The sequence below is a fragment of the Panthera tigris genome, chromosome A3 (assembly GCF_018350195.1).
Source record: "Panthera tigris isolate Pti1 chromosome A3, P.tigris_Pti1_mat1.1, whole genome shotgun sequence".
NCBI classification, from domain to species: domain Eukaryota; kingdom Metazoa; phylum Chordata; class Mammalia; order Carnivora; family Felidae; genus Panthera; species Panthera tigris.
Window position 1 is genome coordinate 4,147,864 of NC_056662.1, and position 19,742 is coordinate 4,167,605.

At 54.5% G+C, this 19,742-nt stretch overlaps 1 protein-coding gene across 7 annotated transcripts in view; it reads right to left on the reverse strand.

Annotated features, from left to right (window-relative positions):
- ZNF831 (zinc finger protein 831) overlaps positions 1 to 19,430 on the reverse strand; it is a 128,401-nt gene extending 108,971 nt beyond the window's left edge. For 5 of the 7 annotated variants that reach the window (XR_006215337.1, XR_006215338.1, XM_042980028.1 and 2 more), the window contains exon 1: positions 3,692 to 4,084. The gene's annotated coding sequence lies outside the window, so the exon portion shown is untranslated. Of the gene's footprint in view, positions 1 to 3,691; positions 4,085 to 18,316; positions 18,459 to 19,111 lie in introns of those variants that run through there. The other 2 variants (XM_042980025.1, XM_042980024.1) reach the window with 1 other exon arrangement.
- Positions 19,431 to 19,742: the final 312 nt, after the last annotated feature.

Consider the following 19,742-nt stretch of genomic DNA (forward strand, 5'->3'; position numbering starts at 1 on the left):
GATTGTCTATGTAAAGAACCCCAAGAAATCTACAAAAAAAAATTCCTAGAATAAATAAGTTCATCAAAGTCACATGATACAAGTTCAACATACAAAAGTCAGTTCCAGTTTTATTACTAGCAATGAACAACTGGAAACCAAAGCTTAGAACACAATGCCATTTATAAACACTCAAAGAAAAAGGAAATGCTTAGGTATTAATCTAATGAAGCTCGTACAGGCCGTATATGCTGAAAAGTGTAAAACACTGATGAAGAACTCAGTGTAAGAACGCGTGAACAGAAAGAGACACTGTGTCCGTGGACCGGAAAACTGACCTTAGTAAAGAACGTCCGCTCTCTCCAGACTACTACGTAGGCTGAACTCAGTTCCTATCAAAATCCCAGTACAATTTCGTGTGGGCGTAGATTATTCTAAAATTTACATTGAAAGGTAAAATAACTGGAATAACTCAGTATTTGGAAAAGGATAATAAAATAGAATCAAACCAGTCTACCTGACTTGGAAAACCTATTACACAGCACGGTAATCAAGACTGTGTCGTATTAGCTGAGGAACAGACACACAGATCAACAGAACAGAATTTTCTTTAAAAAAAAAGAAACAAAACAGAAATAGAACCACACGTAAATGCCCAACTGATTTTGAACAAAGGTTCAAAGGCAATTTAGCGAGGAGTGTGTAACCTTTTCAGCAAATGACACTGGGGCAACTGACACCCACAGGGCACAAAAAATACAGGTCAGCCTAGACCTCATACCTTGCTTCAGCAAATATTAACTCAAAATGGGAAACAGACCTGAATGTAAAATGTAAAACCATCAGGCTCTAGGAAAAAACAGGGGAGAAAAATCTTCAGGATTGAGGGCAGAGGAAAGAGTTTTCAGACCCGGCACCAAGGGCGCAGGCCGTAGGAGGGAAACTGATCAACAGGTCTCATCGAAATGAAAACTATCTGCTCTGTGAAAGTCCCTCCTGATAAGACAGTGAAAACAGTACCTACACACCCACAAGCTCATGAAAAAACATCCAACATTATTAGCTTTAGCCATCAGAGAAACGCAAATTCAAACCACAGTGACACAGTGACATATCACTGCACATCTATCAGGATGGCAAAAAGCACGACAACATCCGACATCGGCGAGGATGTGGAAGTTATTGGATACAGTGGCCGTGTGAACAAGGAGTAGCACAGCCATTCTGGAAAACAGTTTGGCAGTTTCAAAAAAAACAAAAACAAAAACAAATGTAAACACGCAACTACCATTCAGTCCACACCTCCTGGGCATCTATCCCAGAGAAATGAAAAGTTACGTCCACACAAAAGCCCGTACATGAGTGTCCACAGCAGCTCTCTTTGTAAGAGCAAAACGACGGGAAGCGGCCCAGATATCCTTCAACAGATGACTTGAAACCAACTATGGTGCATCCGTATCGTAGGCTACTCAACAGTAAGAAGGGACAAGCTATGGATACACAGAGCAACTGGAACACCCCTGCAGAGAATTACACAGGGCGAAAAAAGTCAATCCCTAAAGGCTACACACCGTGCGACTCTATTCATGTGATCCCCCCCCCTTTTTTTTAATATAATTTATTGTCAGACTGGCTTACCTACAACACCCTCAGGTAACACACTTGAATTGATAAATTATACAACTGGAGTCCAGGCTGATGGTTCCGGGGAGTGAAGAGGAGGAAGGCAGGAGAAAAGTGAGCATGACCACAAGGGGTACCTGTGATTCACAAGATCTCCATCAGGGGAAAGTGAGTAAAAGGTATGTGAGATCTTTCTGGATTATTTCTTACAACCGCATGAGAATCTACAGTGACCTCAACACAAAGACTAATTTATTAAAATAAGAAATAGTAAGTAAATAAAAAGAGAACTGAAACAGGAACCACCTTTCCAGTGTAGGAGTCAGTGTATTTAACGCAGCACCTGTAGTTTCCCTAAAACCGTGTCCCCAGCTTGGAGCGCCACAGGGCCCCCCTGGCAGAAACGGACTCAACGCACAGCATTTTCCTTGACGCGGGCTTCTCTGTATCGACCTCTTTTCTTTACATGCCCTTCTATTCGAAGGACATCGTACATCGCGACCAGAGATGGAAAGGCTCCGCCGTGGCTTTGAACACAAAGCGGTCCTCCTGAAACTACAGCTGGAGCAATGAAGGTCTGCAAAAGCCCCTCCCTCGGTTGCCAGCCAGAGCGGAGACAAGGCTTCCTCCGGACGCCCCGAGCGGGCTCTGCGGAAATCCCCGAATGCGGCCGTCCCGGGGCAGCTCGGCCGTGGCCGTGGCACCACGTCCAGAGGGGCGGCGTGAGCGCCGGAACGCCCGGAGTCCAGACACAGCGCGTGACTTTGAGGCGGCCGCGACCCACAAACTCCGTGACTTTGATAAGCCACCCACCCTCTCCAAGCCGAAGCGCTCCTGATCTCGGAAGTGGGGCTCGTGTCCGCTTTTTCAGAAAATCGGACAACACAGTAGATGTGATGTGTGTGTGCACGGCAGGTGCTCCGCCTGTTAGGTTCCCCCCCCCCCTTAATCAAACAGACCTCCCACCCCCCTTCCGCAAGCTCGGTTCTCTGCGTCCATGTGTATGACCTCTACCAGGAGAAGGGTCCCTGCCTGGTACCTAGTCGGCTCTTGGAGTGGCCACCAGGCAGTGATCATTTAGGCTCTTCTGGGTGACCCTGCTCACACGCACCTCCCCCTCCGGGACCGTGCCCCTCCCCTGACTTCCCAGCAGAAGTACAATGGGGGAAGCACACCTTCACTCCTCGGCTTCTCAGAATCTCCCCCCAGCCCCCAAGATCGCTGCAGAACCACACACCCGCTCTAATTAACATCAGCCTCGCGACCCTAAATGCCTGCTCGTATCTCTGGGGCAGGAGAATTAGGCACGTTATTTTAAACCGGCCCTGACGTTTATTCTGTTTTTCCCAGCCAGCCGACACTATCGTTCTTCTAGCTTGCATCCTGCCCCTCGCTGCATTCTGGCCGATAACATCTCTGGTTTCATTCTTACAGAAAGATTTGCTACGGGAACAGAGAAGCACGCTACCTCTCAGAGCACGGTCCCATGCCTTATCTGACAGACCCTCCAGCTCTCAGCTATTTTGGACACTGGGAAGCCAAGTATGTGTCTAAGTACGTGGACCAGGGTCCGTGGTCCCTTGTAAATCTCACTGAAAAATGCTACCCTTGGGTGATCGGGAGACTCTCTATAAATAGGATTGTATCAAATACCTAAATATTTATAGTGTCCTGTACACTCAGTCTTTCAAACTCTTGGGCTCACGTAACTAATATTTCTGAACCATTCACACCGTCATTTTAATTAGATCTAGCAATGGGGAAAAACTGCTTACAAAGCCACAAATCGCCTTATAGGTTTAGTCTGCCTTTTTTGTTTAATCGAACATGGACTGTGGACCTGGTTTCTGACAGCCATTATGAACTGCAGTAAATATTTTGACAAATAGCAACAGTGCTGTTAGGCGCACAAGAGAATGACTGAACCGGGTCAGACCCAGTTTTATGTAGTATTTCTTCTTAACTGCGTGCTTGAAGATAAAGACATCATTAAGAACACAGGGTACAAAAAAAAAGTTTGGTTTTTTTGGTTTTTTTTTTTTTAAGCTTCCATTTTCTACATGCTTATCCCATAGGGCATGTCACATACCTTTACGAAGAGTGACGATCTTTGGCCAATGATGCTCCGACTCAAACACGAGTGACCTAGCCGGAAACCGAGAAGACACCCGTGGTTCCAGAAAAGACGTGCGCGCTGGCCACCCCAAGAAGCCAGGGGTTCACGCGCCTTCCTCCCACTGCGTGTAGGGAGTTTGTGACTCTTTGCTGAGAAGGTGTCTGAGACATCTTCCACCGGTCCCCACTCTGCAGGCAGCATCTCGAAGGTCACAGGGAGAGAGAGATGCTCCCTATGTCTTAGAAAATAAAGCAAAAGAGGATGGCTCCCCCATTGCTTGGCCTTTGAATCAACTCTGTGTTTAACTGAGAAAAAGTACCATTTTGAGCAGCACGGAGGAGACTGAAGCAGAGATGAAACCCAGGCTGGCTCAGAAATAGGAAGTATACTATTTTCTATACATCACTTGATGCCACAGTGGCGGCCCTTAGAAAACAGGAAGAGATAGACACAGATAGGGGAAAAAACAGAGCCACAGCTCACGTCTAGCAATTGTGACTATTGATCTAACAACCCATAAACAGAGACGGCTGCCACAAAGGGAGGTACACGGCCTACTGCATCACACGTTCTGGGCAGGCTGGGGAGACATGGAGCCAGGGTGGCCCTTTTCCTGGGTGTGGCCTTGGAAAGAGCATCTGCAGGGCCTCTCCGTGCACGCCTGGAGGGTCCCCAGGGCCCAGAACGAGCATTCCCACTGCAGGTGATGATGGCAGGAGACCTCACAAGGATCTCTGTGATGCTGTCTCTATTTACAACTTGGATATTTTGTTCCACGTGGAACTGCATTCTTTTTTTTTTAACATACTGCAGTAACTGTGATCCTGATGGCTGCGTTTTGGGTCCCCTTAAGTTGTGCACCCACAGTGAGCCCCCCTCTCTCCCCACGACTTTGGAAGGAGCAAACGTGAGGGTGATGGAGAGAGAAAAATACAGTTGTCTGAGTGGTGGAGCCTGACAGGCAAAATGGGGCACACTATTGGAAAGACGTGCATTGAGGGGAGAGACAGGACAGACCAGATGCCACACGGCCATACAGGCTGGGGGCATAGTAACACCTTTAAGCTGGTTTCCTATTGCTTTGCCAGTTTTTCACTGGAGAGAGGATGCTTCTTTGCCCACTTTGCCATCAGTAATATCTAGCTGGTCATGTTCAGCTAGGTTCGGTTTGGGAAGGGGGAGAGTTTCATCTGGCTGAGTGATCTAGGCTTTGGAAGAACCAAATTGTGCAGATTCACAGGGCGTCGACTCCCCACCCCTGCCCCCCCTCCCCCAGCATCAACGAGCAGGCACGCACGTCACTGGCTATGCCAGAGGCCACAGGAAATGTGAAGGTGAAAATGGGAAAGTGACCGACGCAGAGCCAGCTCTGATGCAAGTGGTCCACGCAAGCGAGACGGAACTCAGCCTGAGGCCACACTTCAGTGTCCCCTGCCCTCCTCTGGGACCCCCGGAAATCTCCACAACCCAGCAAACAAGGAGTAAATACCTGCCTAGCACTGACCCCATCCGTTCTGATTTATTGGTGCTTGCACTTCTTCTGTCATTAAATACTGAAAGTAACACCCCTGGCCACATCAGACATGTAAACAGAGCCTTGCTGGAGCCCCGAGGAAGAGGGTTTCTGGAGGCTTCCTGGAGGAAATGACAGATGAGCTGGGCATTGCAGGATGTGTATAAGTTTGATAGGTAGAGGGGCAGCAGGAGGCAAGCTGGGAGGAGACAACTTGTGAGTGCCCTTTTCCCCCCGGGGAGGGAACCCGGCAGCCGTGGACGAGTGGGAGCGGGTCTTCCTGGGAACACAAGCTGGCCAGAGCCGACGACACACCCAAGCACTCACCCAAGCGGCAGACACGGGCCTCGCCTGCGGTGGGGAGGGCCCCGGCAGCTTGGGCACTGTGGGAAAGGAGGGACCGAAACAGAAAAGGCTGAGGTGGCTCCCTGGGCCGCTGCCACCCCCATTCTCTGAGGGGCCTGGGCCAGATGTGGCCCCAGGTGTGGCTAAGGAGATCCTCAAGAACAAATCCACCTCTATATCCTCCAGAAGGACATAGAGCCTTTTTCCTCCAAAGTTACGGTCTGAACAGACTTCATTGAGATACACAAATGAAGAAGCTTCCTATACAAGAACTCAAACATTGTTTAAAAACAGTAACAACAACAACAAAAACCTTTGGAGTTGATTTTAGGTAAACACATCGAGGAGGAACAGATGAACAGAATGCGGTGCATGCATCCAAAGGAATATCATTAGGCAACAGAAAGGAAATGAAGCCCTGAGACCCGCCAGCACGTGGGTGACCCATGAAAATGCGACGCTAAGGGTGAGAAGCCAGACACAGAAGGCCACAAGTTGTAGGCTTCCATTTATAGGAAATGTCCAGAATAGGCAACTCTGGAGAGAGAGAGAGAGTGGATTTGTGGTTGCCAAGGGCTGGGGGAGTGGGGGGGGGGGCTGCTCATTGGTACAGAGTTTATTTGGGGGGTTCTGAAAATCTTCTGGAACTAGACCATAGCGGTGACTGCACAACTCTGTGAATATATGAAAAACCACTCCATCATCTACTTTCGGAGGACGGATTTCATGGTAGGCGACTTGCACCTCAACGTAGAGCCATGACGTATGTAGGTCAAGCTTCCAGAGCAGGTGCAACCGATAACCACTGAGCTCAGCGTTGGCAATAGTCACCCAAAACAAAGGAACGTGATTTCCAAAGAATGGTGACCTTGCTTTCTCCAACCTCTTTTTTTCCCCCAGGGAAACAAAAAAAGATCTATCGCTCCCTCGCCAGGGCAACACCCCAGTCCTCGGTGCCTCATCTTTACAACACAGCTACCTCGTGCAGTTACAAGCAGCGGTGGCAGCAAAACCAGAAGACCTCAGACATCCCAGGGATCCCGGTGACAACAGGCGTGAAGAGTCACACACACACACACGTTCCTATTGAGAAGCCACAGCCAGAAAGGACAGAACGGTCCGCTGCCTTTGGGGTTCGGTCTCGGGACCTTCCCCAGGCGCCCCGACTGTGCAGTCCCGTGGCAGAAAGAGGAAGGGAGAGTCACAGGCTGCAGCCAGTCCCCCTCTTACAACTCTGCACACAGCCACCTGTCACCCCAGACTTTCCGGGGACTGGCCCAGCCTCCTCGCAAAGAAGCAATTCTCTCTGCCTCATGAGTCAACAGTGGCTGCCAGACTCTCTCTCCCAGGCTGGTCCCCAGGTGCTGTCCCCGTCCCCGCATCCTGCCACCTGCCTTTCTCGGCCCCAACTCCAGTGGCGCTCTTCAAAGCGCTCAGTAGACCTGGAACAGTGTCTAGACACAGCGCCATGGTCCCCAAAGAGTATGTGTTGAATAAATGAATGAGAACGGGTGGATATGTTTGTTTCCCCACGACGCACGAAGAACCCAGGCCAAACAAGGCCAAGCGAGACGGACGCCATCCCTTCCCGAGGTGGACCCTCCTAGCGCACGCCCAGTTCTGTGTGGGCACCCCTTCTCCCGCCAGGCGTCCCGCGTGTCTCAAACACTTCATCTCTGCGCGATGCGGGCACAGGATCAGCCCTCTGTCCACGTCCGCGGGGCGATAAACCCTATCAAACCCCTGGCTCCCCAGGCCAAACCCAGACCGTGTGCCGGGAGGCTTACAAACCTACAAACCAGGGGACCCTGCCTGACAGGGAAAGCCTGGGGGGGGGGGGGGGGGCAGGCCCACCCTCCAAGCAGAGGCAGCTCTGGGGACTTTGCAGCACGGTGCCTTGGGGACACGCGCACTCGGGTGTGCATTTAAGCCTATTCCTCTCCGGGTTCCGGTCCCCTTAGCGTCCCCCACACACTCTCCTCACTGTCAGAAGAGGTTTGTAATCACAGCACGTGTGATGGGAAACGAGGTGTGCCTGCCGAGCCCCTTCGGAGAGGAGCACTCCACAGATGTGTGACCCCGAGCCAAGGGCCACCGTTCCCGTTTCTGTGCAGAGAGAAAAGTGCCCCCCCCCCGAAAGGGTAATTGCACGAGTGCCCCATGCAATTATCTGTCTGCACGTCCTCGGGGCCACTTAAACAATGTTTTTATTTAAAATATGATGCATCCAGCCAGCTTTTGATTATCCATGGTAATGGGGGTCAAGGATCAGCTGAATAATTGAAATGGAAACTTTATTCCCACCGAGAGTGTCGCTCTCCCCCACCTCCTTCCTTCCTTCCTTCCGCTGAGGAGAGTGGCGCTGTGGGATCGTGGAAGGGGCGCTGGGCTGGGAGGTCCAGCCCAGCCCCGGCCCAGACTTCGTGACTGCCTTTCTGGGGGGCGGGGGCCAACGCCCTTCCCTTCAGGGGCACCGTGACGGGAAGGGGCCGGTCCCCGGCGGCCCTCATCACCAGGCCGCGCGTGATCTTTGTAGTTAGAACACGTGTCTTCAGATGCACCTGCTTTCACCACGTACCGTGCCCCGGAGCCGTGTTATCGCCATTACGGTCATAATAACCGATGCGGCCCTCAGACACGTTTATGACGTCCGTGAAGATAACTCCCTAGTGTTACAAGTTTTTAAAAGGCTCCGTCCAGAGAGACTAGCAGCACTTCACTGAGATGACGTCCCTCTGACTCACAAGATGCTCTCCCCCAAAGCGTCCGCTCCCCACGCGGCGAAGGCTCTTTGGGAACACGGGCCCCCCTTCCCTGCCCCTTTCCGGAACAGCTCCCATCGCGCTGATGGAGACGGTCCACGCAGCCGGCTCGCGCCTCGCCCCCGGTGACTGCGGCGTCGGGGGAAAGGTACAAAGCCTCCCAGGGCCCATTACACCCGATGTTCTCCGCGGTAATTGCCTGCCGCAAACCATCGCCCCTGGCTGCCTGAGTGACAGATGAAGAGCGAGGGGAAGGCAGGGCGTTTTGTTTCCCCACAAATTGTATCCCTATTTAGGAAGGCGCACCTGGCTATCAGACTTTTAATCACAGAGCATAAAACTGAAATCATTTCCAGCACCTGAAGTGATTTCATTGGCGTCACCCAGTTTTTGTGGATTAAGTTTTTAGAGCAGAAAGAAAAAGCCTTACACTTCAACGATGACAAGAAAAACTGGTTTCTTCCCCCACCCCCACCCCCCCACCCCCAAATCCCAAAAGTTTCTTACGTAAGGACTTTGGGTTTTATTTTTCTTTCTTTAAGGAGAAGAGTTCACTGGTCCAGATGGGAAACAAAATGGCAGGGTTGAGACCCCACCCCACTCCGCCCCACCCCTTGGGAGACTGGCTAATCAGTGTCTTCTGGATGTATTTACAAAAACAATATGTTTAAACATTTCAATAAACAGATTAAAACACAGATTTGTATACTAGCCTCTGCCAGCTACTTCTCCAAGCCAAGAATCCTTTTGTCCTTATGAAACCACATGATGATTGTTCCTCGAATCCAAGTCCCGGCCTGAGAGGCCCTGGACCTTCCTGGAGATTTGGTTTTCTCTTCTTCCTCTCGGTGGCCTCTGATCTCACGTTCTGGCTTTACTTCCCACTGTTCTACCCCCTGGGTGTGTTCTTACCATAAGTTCCCCCAAAGCCCTTTTGGAAGGAAGAAGAGCTCAAGTTGTAAGCCACCCAATTTCCCTCCAAAGCCAGAGTTCAGAGTGCCGTCCACATCCAGAGGGAAGAGACGGCATGACCTCGATGTCACGCTTCCGGCGGCACGGGGACCTCCAGCTCCCAGCAGGAGCTGCCTTTAAGCGCTGGGAACTTCTGGGACTTTGGTTGAGCCCCAGGAGAAACACACAACTCACCCAGACCTTCCTGGGGTTGTCTATCACTCGCTGTCCTCCAGGAGAGAGCTTCTGTAGCACATCTGTCAAGACCAGGCTCTGAAGATAAAGTCTTCCCAAGTGGGAGAATTGGCCCCTTCGCTCAGGTTCCCCAACCCATCCCCCACCATTCCCGAAGGACGAGGGCTCCTGGAATTTAGACTTAAAGCTACTGCAGGGATCACGTGACCCCACAACACCAAGTACAGGGGCGTATCCCCTCCCCGACAACACCCATGGCTACTTGGTCACGGTGCTCTTCCCCACAGAGCCAGGCATCAGAAGCCCCTTTGCCCAGACCTCCAGCCAGATTCGGTACTCGAGCTAAAGCCGATCTGCCACCCGCCTCGTTTTAAAGATCACAGAAGGGGGACCAGAACCCGCCTCTCGCCAGAGCCCACGCCACTACCCGTGATGCCGAGCTCTGGCTGTCACGAATTCTGTCCTGGTGTAACCTGCACGTGTGTGTAGACACAGACACACGCTCACACGATGCACACGTGTGCCCAGCCTTGCCTGTTTTCCTGACCGCTAAAAGGTGTCCTGGCTTCGTGCAGTCTGTTCACTTCCCGCTGCCTTGAGAGGGTTTGGGCTTCACCGACATGCTCTTCATCTTTCCTGTGATGCATAATCAAGATAACTGGGGAGAAAATACGGGTAAATTCCAAACAGGCAGATACTAGCCCAAAAGAGCAATGAAAAATGAAGACATTGCCCCCCCCCCCCCAGGTGTCTGGGGATTTGCATTCAACAGGTACACATTCACCAAATATTTCTTGAGTACCAGCCAGGTTCTAAAGTCTGTTCTAGGTCAGAGGATCAGGGGAGAAGAAGACAGAGAAGGTCCCTGCCCTCGTGAGGCCGACAGCATAGTGAGAGAGAGAATCATAACTAAGAAAACACATAAAGGAGTGGGGTAATTTCCGAGAAAAATAAGTGTATTGAAGACAGAAAAATGGAATGGGTTGATGAGGGGTGAGAGGAAGGGAAGGGGGAGCATCCTTGGGAAGAGACCTGTAATATAAGAAAGATTCAGCTATGACGAAACACGAGCGCAACGGGTTCCAGACAGAGGGATCACTACGTACAAAGGCTCCGGGGCAAGCACTCCATTGGCAGGTTAAGGCCGGCAGAAGGCCAAGGGCATACGGAGTAATAATAGCAAAGAGGAGAGAGCAGGATGACAGGGCAGAGGGCGGGCAGACAACGGACGATGCAGAGCTTTTTAGGCCACAGGAGAAATTGTATTGTAAGAAAAGATCAGACGAGGTGTGAAGGTGGGGAGAGCAGCCGAGAGAAACAGCAGGGTCAGAACAGAGGAAGGAACTTTTCACAGAGTCTGGAGAAGGGAAACACCGCGTGAGAGAGAGCGAATGGAAGAAGAAGAAATCTGACATGTGCTGCTGTGGAGCATACGGGACCCCCCAGGGGCCGAAACAAAACTCCTAGCAAAGGACGTGCGCTACCGAATCACTTACTGTTTTCCGCCCTGAACCTGGCACTCGTCAAGCTGCTCGGAGACGAGACCACACGGGTGCCCATTCGAAAGGGGCCGTACACGCCTCCTACGGGATTTAGCCGCGTGTGTGAACATGCAGAGGTGCATCCTCAGAGAAGCCCAGCTCTGGGTGCACGCCTCCCTGTCCCTGAGCGGGGAAAAATGGATCCAGGCTGTTTAAATGCTGTGTCCTCCACAAGGCATGACCCAACTCGCTCGGGCAGCGGGGACCCCCTCCCCTTCCAGGGCCCCGTGGCAGCTTCCACCTCCTGCCTCCCGCCCCCCCGCTCCCAGCACAGTGTACCGCAAGGACCACCGGACACGACACTTTCTCTCACTACACTATGCCCTCCTTGAAAAGATGGACACAAATCTAACTTTCTGGGCCCAGCCCCAAGTAGGTGCTTCATAAGTAACTGCTGAACAAGGCCTCGGCCGCCTTGGGAGGGCAAATGTCACCTGTGGCTTTTTCAAGGGAGTTCGCCGCAGCGCGAAGCCACGGGGCGGTAGTTCCCTCTGTGAGGCTGGTCTGGCCCACAGAGTCCCTGTCCCTCGGCAACTCAGCACGGCGGGGACACCCCATCTCTGACCTGCCCCCCACGGGGACAGGCAGGCATGTCCCGCCAGCCTCCCAATCAGGTCCCGGCAGCTGGGAGACCCAAGCCGCCCGGACAGCATTCGGCACAGTGACGCTCTTCACCTCGCGGCCTCCCCGGGAAGCCCAGCCCGTGCAGATGCGCCTGGTCCCGTGAGGACAAACGGGAAGCGGCCCTGACCTCCTCCAGAGGCAGCCAGCGGATCCTGAGCGCGCTGAACATCTTGCAGACTCCTTCCTGTTCCCCTCGGGTCCAGCCGCGCAGAACGTGGCACGGCGGGGAAGAACTCCGAGCCAGCGGGCCAGCAGCCGACACACGTGCCACACAGGAAGGTGGCGGGGAGGCCAGGGGAGGGGGGACCTCAGGAACGGGGTCGGTGCAGACGCCACTCCAGGCACCAAGCAGGTTGGGGACGACGAGGGCAGCCAGGAAGGATTTGTGGTCCGGTCGTGGGGCCACGGCTGGCGCAAGCCAGTACCTACCTTCCCCCTTGTCCCTCACAGACCTGCTCTCCACTCCACGGCCAGAGGGACAGCCCCCAAACACACGGTTACACCCAGCACCTCACACCAGTGACAACCCCTTGGGGGTCCCGTAACTCCGTGATCTGCTCAGCCTGCACGACCCGCGGGGCCCCGGCCTCTGTCACCTCTGGAGTCCCTCCCCAAAGCCCGCATCCTGTTCCTGCGTCCCAGCGGCACTGGCCTCGCCAGGGCTCACACTCCAGCCCCGTCAGGACCGGGCCCCACGGCCAGAACTCCTTCCTTTCCCCCTTGCCTCACCGTCCCCGCGAGGCCTTCATCTGTCAGCCCGTCCCCAGCCCCCAGGGCAGCCTTCTGAGATGCCCGCTCCAAGGCCAAGTCGGACCTCCGGACTCACCACGGTTGTCACGGAACGTTACAGGTGTCATGGCTTGCTCGTGATGCAAACCCCACAGGCCGGGGACCTTTCTACCTTGTCGCCAGCTCCGAGGCTGCCGCCCGGCAGGAGTGAAAGAGTGGACGAGCCCTCCCCCCAAACGGAACAGCTCAGGACACCACCCACCCCCCCACCTCCCCCCCCCCGGTGCCCTGTGCTCCTGCTCGCACCTGCTCCGCCAGCCTGGAGTTCCCAAAGCTTACTGTTGATCCCAACACTTGGTTCTCTGGACGCCGGGACCTTCAAAGGTCAGAGTCACACATTTTCTACCGCCGGACCTCTTGCGGCCCCCAGCGCACAGCAAAGACTAATAACAGCCAACACTGGTGGGGGGACAGGCCAGCCACACCTCCGAGCCACGACGGGGGGCAGGCGGTCACTACGCACGCCCGCTTTACAGAAGAGGAGAAGGAGGTTCACACAGGTGGGGCAGCTTGGAGCCAACCACTCGGCCCGTCGCCAGCAAAGACGCCATTCAGACTCAGGCTACCGGCCCCACCAGCACGTGTCCCCACGACACTGAGCTCCCTGCTTCAGCTAACAAGAGAGACGGGCGACCCCCTCTCCGTCAGCAGCCCCTGTGCTCAGACCCCGTCTCGGAGAACGCCTCCCAGCGCCCCCGATGTCCGAGGCCAGCCGTCTTAACTCTGAGAATACGAATCCCAGACCATCTCAGTTCATTTGACGCAAACCCCCACCCAGAACTTTTCAAGACGGCGCTCCCTCTTCAGAAAGTCCGTGCCCAGGATCAAGGTCTGAATACTGTCTTTGATTCAGCGGGCAGTGATGCGCCTGGCTGGGCGGCGGGCCGCAGGAGCCTGGGGCATCTGGGGGTGAGCTCGGCCGGGTGTCTCCTCAGTCGTGGGCAAGCCACCTTACTTGTCAAAGCCTCGGTGTATCCGCCTGCCTGTCAAGCGGGGACAATCATCATCACACAGGCACTCAGGAGAATCAGGTACGAGGCGCTCGCCACGGGACAGGCCGACCTCCGGGCAGACGTCACGGGCGCGTGACGGTTGCAGTTACTGTCCTCAGTAGCATCCAGAGCCGGCCATCTCAGCACAAGGGTGCCCAGAGAAAGGGGCTGCCTCCCGCCTCAGGAGAGGTCACCCCAGGAGACGGGAGCCACGCAGCCTGCGTGCACAGCTCAAGGCGGCAAAGTCACGCACATGTCAACACGCCTCCTCCAGCCCCACACATCCACCTCCACGCCAGCCCCCTCGCGTCTTCATCCGCACAGAGAGAGCACGTGTGTGCACTCGCTCACGCACACACACACACACGCCTCCTGTCCCGGCCCACGTGCGCCTGGGGACGTGGACCTCGCCGGGGGCCCAGCAGCGCTCAGCCGGGTACACCTGGCCTGCCAGAAACCCAGGGTGGCAGGGGCTGTGCTGGCGGGGGGCGGGGGGGGGGGTCCCATCAGGTAGGTGAGCCTGCGAGGGGGCCAAAGTATTTGCATATAATTTGCATGTATTGACACAGCCTTCCCATCTCTGCACAGAGCACTCCCAAGCTAACCTGTCATTACTGCTCCTCTGAAGCCTGGTTTCTCTCAGTGATTCGTGCTGCTTACCACCCACTACTAGAAAGTACTATGTGGTGAGACGGGCCAAGAGCTGACTCTGAGCACCCAGCAAGTCACACCCGCCTCCCTGGGCCTCAGTGTCTCCCCGCGAACGACCGATAAAACGGCACCCCTCCAGCGGGCGCACCCAACGAGCCCTTCCCGCACAGAAAACGTTGGCATCTGCCTGGTGCCGAGCACCTGCCAGAGTGCGACGGGCCGCCTCGCTATTATCGGAGGGCCGGGGGGAAGTCTGGGTGGAGAAGCGGGCCCCACGTTCTTCCCGGATGCAGTTTCGGGGTCTCGGATGCTGGGCCCCCTGTGCCCCTATGGTCGCGAGATGTAGCAAATATATACAAATGCGGGTGCCAAGTTAAATGTGAATTTCAAAGAAACGATGAATAAAACATTAGTGTGAGCATGTCCCGTGCAGTACTGAGGACACATTTACACCGAAAGCAAGACAAAAACGTTATCTGGCTGCATACCCGGAATTCACATTGTAACTGGGGATCCTGTCGTTTTATGTGACCACGCCACCCGGGACTCGATGCCCACCGGCTTCCACTGCTCCTAACGCTCTCTTTTCTCACGGCTTCCTTCCACCCACACCCAGAGAACACGGACCTGATTTCCTAAGTGCCCGGCTTCCCAGTGTAGGACAGGGAGCGCAGAGGTTACACGTGAGGTGAACTGAAAATTGCTGAGAGAGGGAGGGAGGAATGTGTGTTTCCTAACTTAGTTAAAAATCTAAAATCTGTTCCTCTTTGGTTTCTGCGAGGAGCCCGGTGGTTGTCGCTGCGAACGTGAGGCGACGCTTCCTGTGGCGAAGGGTACGTGTGTTTGCATCAACGGGGCCGTTTCTAGGGTTCCTCTCAGGATGTGAGGCCCATGGCAGGTCGCAGAGGAAGAGGGAGGGCCTGTGGGCAGGGGCCGCTGGGGAGGGAGGCTCTCCCTCTGGGGGCTCCCAGGAGAGCCCCGCCCCACACGGGTAAGAGCCTCCTCCCCCGAGCCCCTTGCCCAGCTTCCCCATCACACACCAGTCGCCTGGGACCCTCTGCAGAGCACAGGGGTGAGCACGTGCCCAATTCCTTATTCACGCGGGGGGTGGGTAGCCGTGGCAGGGAAGGGACACGGCTCGGGGAGTCCAACCTCTGACCGGGAGTCACCGTCAAGCGCGGAAGGCACAAACACAAAATGTGCACAGAGCACTGCACCCGGGGCGCTGCAGGCTGACCCTCCAGTGGACTCAGCTCGGGCTTCTCCAGCCGGGACACCTGTCCTTCTGGAATGGGCGAAGGGCCACGGAAGGACCACCTATTGACCCTACAGGTGAACACGGACCACGCTTGGGAGTGACCATTTTCCTTCCAGATTTCTTTTTTTTAGCGGCGAGTGTGACTTCACAGTAAGATCGATGGATGCTCTATGGAGTGCAATGCAAATGTTTCATATTTTTAAGATAAAAACACTAAAAATAAAAGGGGAACGTTGCAGTTTCCTCCTCCTTGAAGCAGTGATGGGAAAGCACACCAGCCTCACGGGCCCCTGGCAAGGATGAAAGGGAGAAACGCAGGTAAAGCCTTTCCCTGACACAGCACGAGGCAGGACCAGGACCTTCTCTAGTTGGGACTTTCATCACCACTGAGACAGGGTTCAAGGATTACGATCTCATCTGATCTCGTATATCGGTCCTCCCCGCGCATAAAGAGATCACAAAGCAATCAAAGAACTCTATAGGCTTTGGGCACCAGAGGAAGATATCCTTTGATTTCTAATGGCATCCTCAAGTCAGGTCTCAAAAGTCTGAAAGCCACCTGCCTTATCTGACATGCTGAGATGGCCCTCAGCTTGTACAGCCATGGCCACGGACAGGGCTGGCCTGAAAGGGGCCAGAGATCCTTATCACCAATAGAGAGACGATTCTTTGCCTCCCCCTTCGTGACCTCTCGCCATGGCTGAACACAGGTGTCCCCAGCCCAGAATAACCCAGCGTTGCCTGCCTAGGATGCCAGGCCAGAGATGCCCTGGTGAAGGATGTGGCCAGCAGCATTCAAGGGGCATGGGGTGGTCAGGAGGGCCGAGGCACTTAACTGAGACTAGGGGGCCCAAGACCCTTGAATCAGCTGTCTGGGTGGAGGGATGGAAGGGGTGGGGCCTCAGGGCATGACACCCAAGGTCAGTGCCCTGCTTCCTCATACCCTCTGACCCGTGCTCTTCAACTTCAGAAATTCAGTTGGCACCTCTTCTTCAGGACTGAAAACTGACTTGGCCAGGGCTCATCTGCACTCCGTTTCTACACTCAACACAGAGGCCAGCCCCATGCCCTGGGAACTCTCCCAGCCTGCTCGGAAGAGATCGTCCATGCTCCTGTCTTGGATGGGCCAACCAGAAGTGAACCGTAAACTAAACGAAGACCTACACAGGCCGTGACAAGTGGCACTGAACCATTAGCAGCTGGCGACGCGGTCTGACTCTAGGACAGCAGGAGAACAGTCTGAATAACGTCAGAGAACAGAAGGCAGGTCTCTTGTGATTAGGGCCCCTGATGTACTCCCACCTTCTTATTGACCGGATCATCGTTGCAAAGATACAGAAACAGTTGTCCCCACAGCTCCACTACCGTTTGGCCTTCCACCTCTCATTCTTGCCTCTGACTCAAGCTGGCTGCTGTCCTGTTGTCACCTCAGAAAGCAAGGTGCCACGCCCATGCTAAGTCCTACATTTAAACTGCTCATCAGGTTTACAGCCTCAGCTCTGAAACACCAACAGGCTTTTTCGGGGTAATTAGCTTCACACACATGCGACCGTGCCAACATGCGATCAACCTAGCCCCAAAATTAGTTCCTGCTAAAATATTACACTGTGTCTAAACTACATCGGGAAGATGTTCCTCGGTCATGAAATCTGCTCTATCAAAATCAGCCTTGTTTGGAGATCGGGGACCTCGCTCTTCTTCTCTGGGGTGGCAGAGTTGTTTCCAAAGCCAGTTTTGTTTATCTAAGCTATGATCCAATATCGTTTTTCTTCCCCCCCCCCCCCCCCAATTTCAGCTCGTACAGCCTTTCCTTTCGGAAAAACAAAGCATGGCAAAATCACAACTCTCTCTTGGCCAGTGGCCAGACCTCCAAGGGCTGGAGCCAGGAGATTAACGGATACGCCCAGAGAGGGCAAGGTCAGAGAGCAGAACATTCTGGACACGTGTGTGTCGGAGACAGACTCGTAGGACCGGAGAGCGCCCATACACGAGGGCCGGCGTCTCCCGCTTTGAATGACATGCTAAGGCCCTTCTGAACCAGTGGGTGAAACATGCCTGTGACACTAATTAATGCCAGGCAAAATGTAACAGCAGATCTTGAAAACTAAAAATAGGTCTATTCCAACTGATTCATCCCTGACTGCACAGAATTCAGAGTTTTTTCATCTGTTTCTCTCCTACGTGTACGTTAGATTATGGCCTCTTTTCTCTCCCTCCATCTTTGTTGTTGTTCTTCTATTTCTCTCCTTCGTGTTGTGTGGTTCAAACCTTCCAGAAGAGATGTCCCCACTTGGCTACCCTCCGGCCCACAAACATGCTTAATAAGCAAGGAAATCATCTCTTTTCCTGGCTCACATGGCTGGGAGCTATGTAATTTGTCCTTAATATTTTCCATGCGGATGTTTCTACCCTGTTGCATCACACACAGAACTCTATAGCTTTGTTTCCGATTACAGTCCCTTCTATTTTAAACTTTGTTGATTTCTACTGGGAAGGAAGCCTATTTCGTACAGATTAGCTGGACAGCTGGGTCTGATTGCTTCTGATGACTGGGCTTGGGGCCACCGGGGAAACAGGTTTCCCAAAGCCCCTTGCATGGAGCCCCATTCCACACGGCCCCAAAAGAATGGGGTCAGCGCTCGCTTCGGGGAGGAAGGGTTAGCAGCCTCAGGTGGAAATCAACAGGTCAAGCCAAAGGCGGGTTCAGACCTTATTCCACAGCTCAGGCTTGGGAGGCTGTGCTGGAAAGTGGAGGAGGGGGGAATCAGAAGCCCCCTGGTTCAAAAGCTCTCACAGGGACCTGACTGGGGGCTTGTGTCAGAGAGAACTACGTGTGCTTGGAAGGAAGCATCCATCATGCTTGCCTGATATAATCACTCGGGAGGCAACAGACAAGGCTCAAGGATTAAGGTCCCTTCATCTGGCCTTGCATCCCAGACCTCCAGGTGCATAAAGAAATCACAAAGACCTCTCTCACCTTCACGTGCTCAGTCCACAGGCAGGTGGGGGCTGCCGCGCTCTCCGGAAAACCGGTGGCTCCGATGAGGCAGGAGTATTCTCCCTGCTCGTCCCATCTCTGCCTTGCTTCTCTCTATGCCTTCTCTAGAGAAAACCGAGTGCTGGAAATTTAAAAAAAAAAAAAAAAAAAATCGTGTGTGTGGAGGGTGGTGGGTGTCGGGGGTGCCGGGGCGGTGGTGGGGGTGGCAGAGGGACACCGGGGGGTAGGTGTGCAGCCTGCCCTGGTGTGGGTTCGGGTTTAATGGCCGACGCTGGGGATACGGTTTGCCTGCTGAAGCTCAGTGCCACTGCAGCTCTGTGTGTGGGCGGCGGCAGCTACACGTCTGGGTTTCAAACCATTACACTGAACATTTGCAAACAGATAAAAAAACAAAACCATCCGGTACAAATGGAAACTTCTGTTTTCCCTTCTCTTCCTGCGTTCTAGCCCCTTTCACCTCTCCCCCGGAGGAGGAGGAGGAGGAGGAGGAGGAGGAGGAGGAGGAGGAGGAGGAGGAGGAGGGTGGTGGGCGCGTCGCCCTCTGGGCTCCCCCGCAACCCCCGGCCCCGGCTCCTGCGGCCACACCGCTCACTGCCACGGCCACTGACATGGACAGGCGCGTCAGGTCGTCCAGACTTAGCGCCACGGCTTGGGGAAGGCTTCCTCTTCTCCAGGGTCCTGCTCAGAATCCAGCCTCTTGGGAGCCATCAAACCCAAGGGGCGTTGGGATCTCCATACTGGGTCCCTTCTTAACCCTCCTGGTCTCAAAGCTACCTTAGAACTGGCCAACGAGGGGGAATCGGGTGCGCCTTCCCATCCGGACGACACTCTCCCCGAAGAATATCGCGCGAGCGGCGACGCGAAGGTACGCCGTGAAAAGAAAACGGGTCCTGTGGTCAAAAGACTTTGGCAACTGTTGTATCCGGTGTTGTCCTGTGAGAGTCACGGAGCACATTAGCAGCTAAAGGCTCTGAGAAGTCCTGCAATTCAGAACCCCGTTCCACTTGTTCAATCCAGCGTTTTCAAAGCGTGCGTGAGGTTAGCCCCCACGGGGCACCTGGGCCCTGAAGAGCAGCGCCAGCCATCACGACACGCGCACGCGCCCGTCCCCACACCACGAACGCACACGCACGCAAAGGCGGTGAGCGACGCATGCGCGCGCGTGCGCGCGTGCACCGCGCACGCGCACTCCCGCCCGCCCACCCCGCCGTGGAGCTGTCGCCCGAGTCCACTCCCTGCGCGGGAAGGGGAAGCCGGCGGAGGGAGACGCTGAGGGGGCGGCGTCACGGTGCACGGGGTGAGGTCGCGCGGCACGCGGTGAGCGGTGAGCCCGAGGCCGCGGTTCCAGCGGGACGGGGGACACACGAGGAGTGCAGAATGTTCTCCGGGGGCCCGGGGGCGCCGT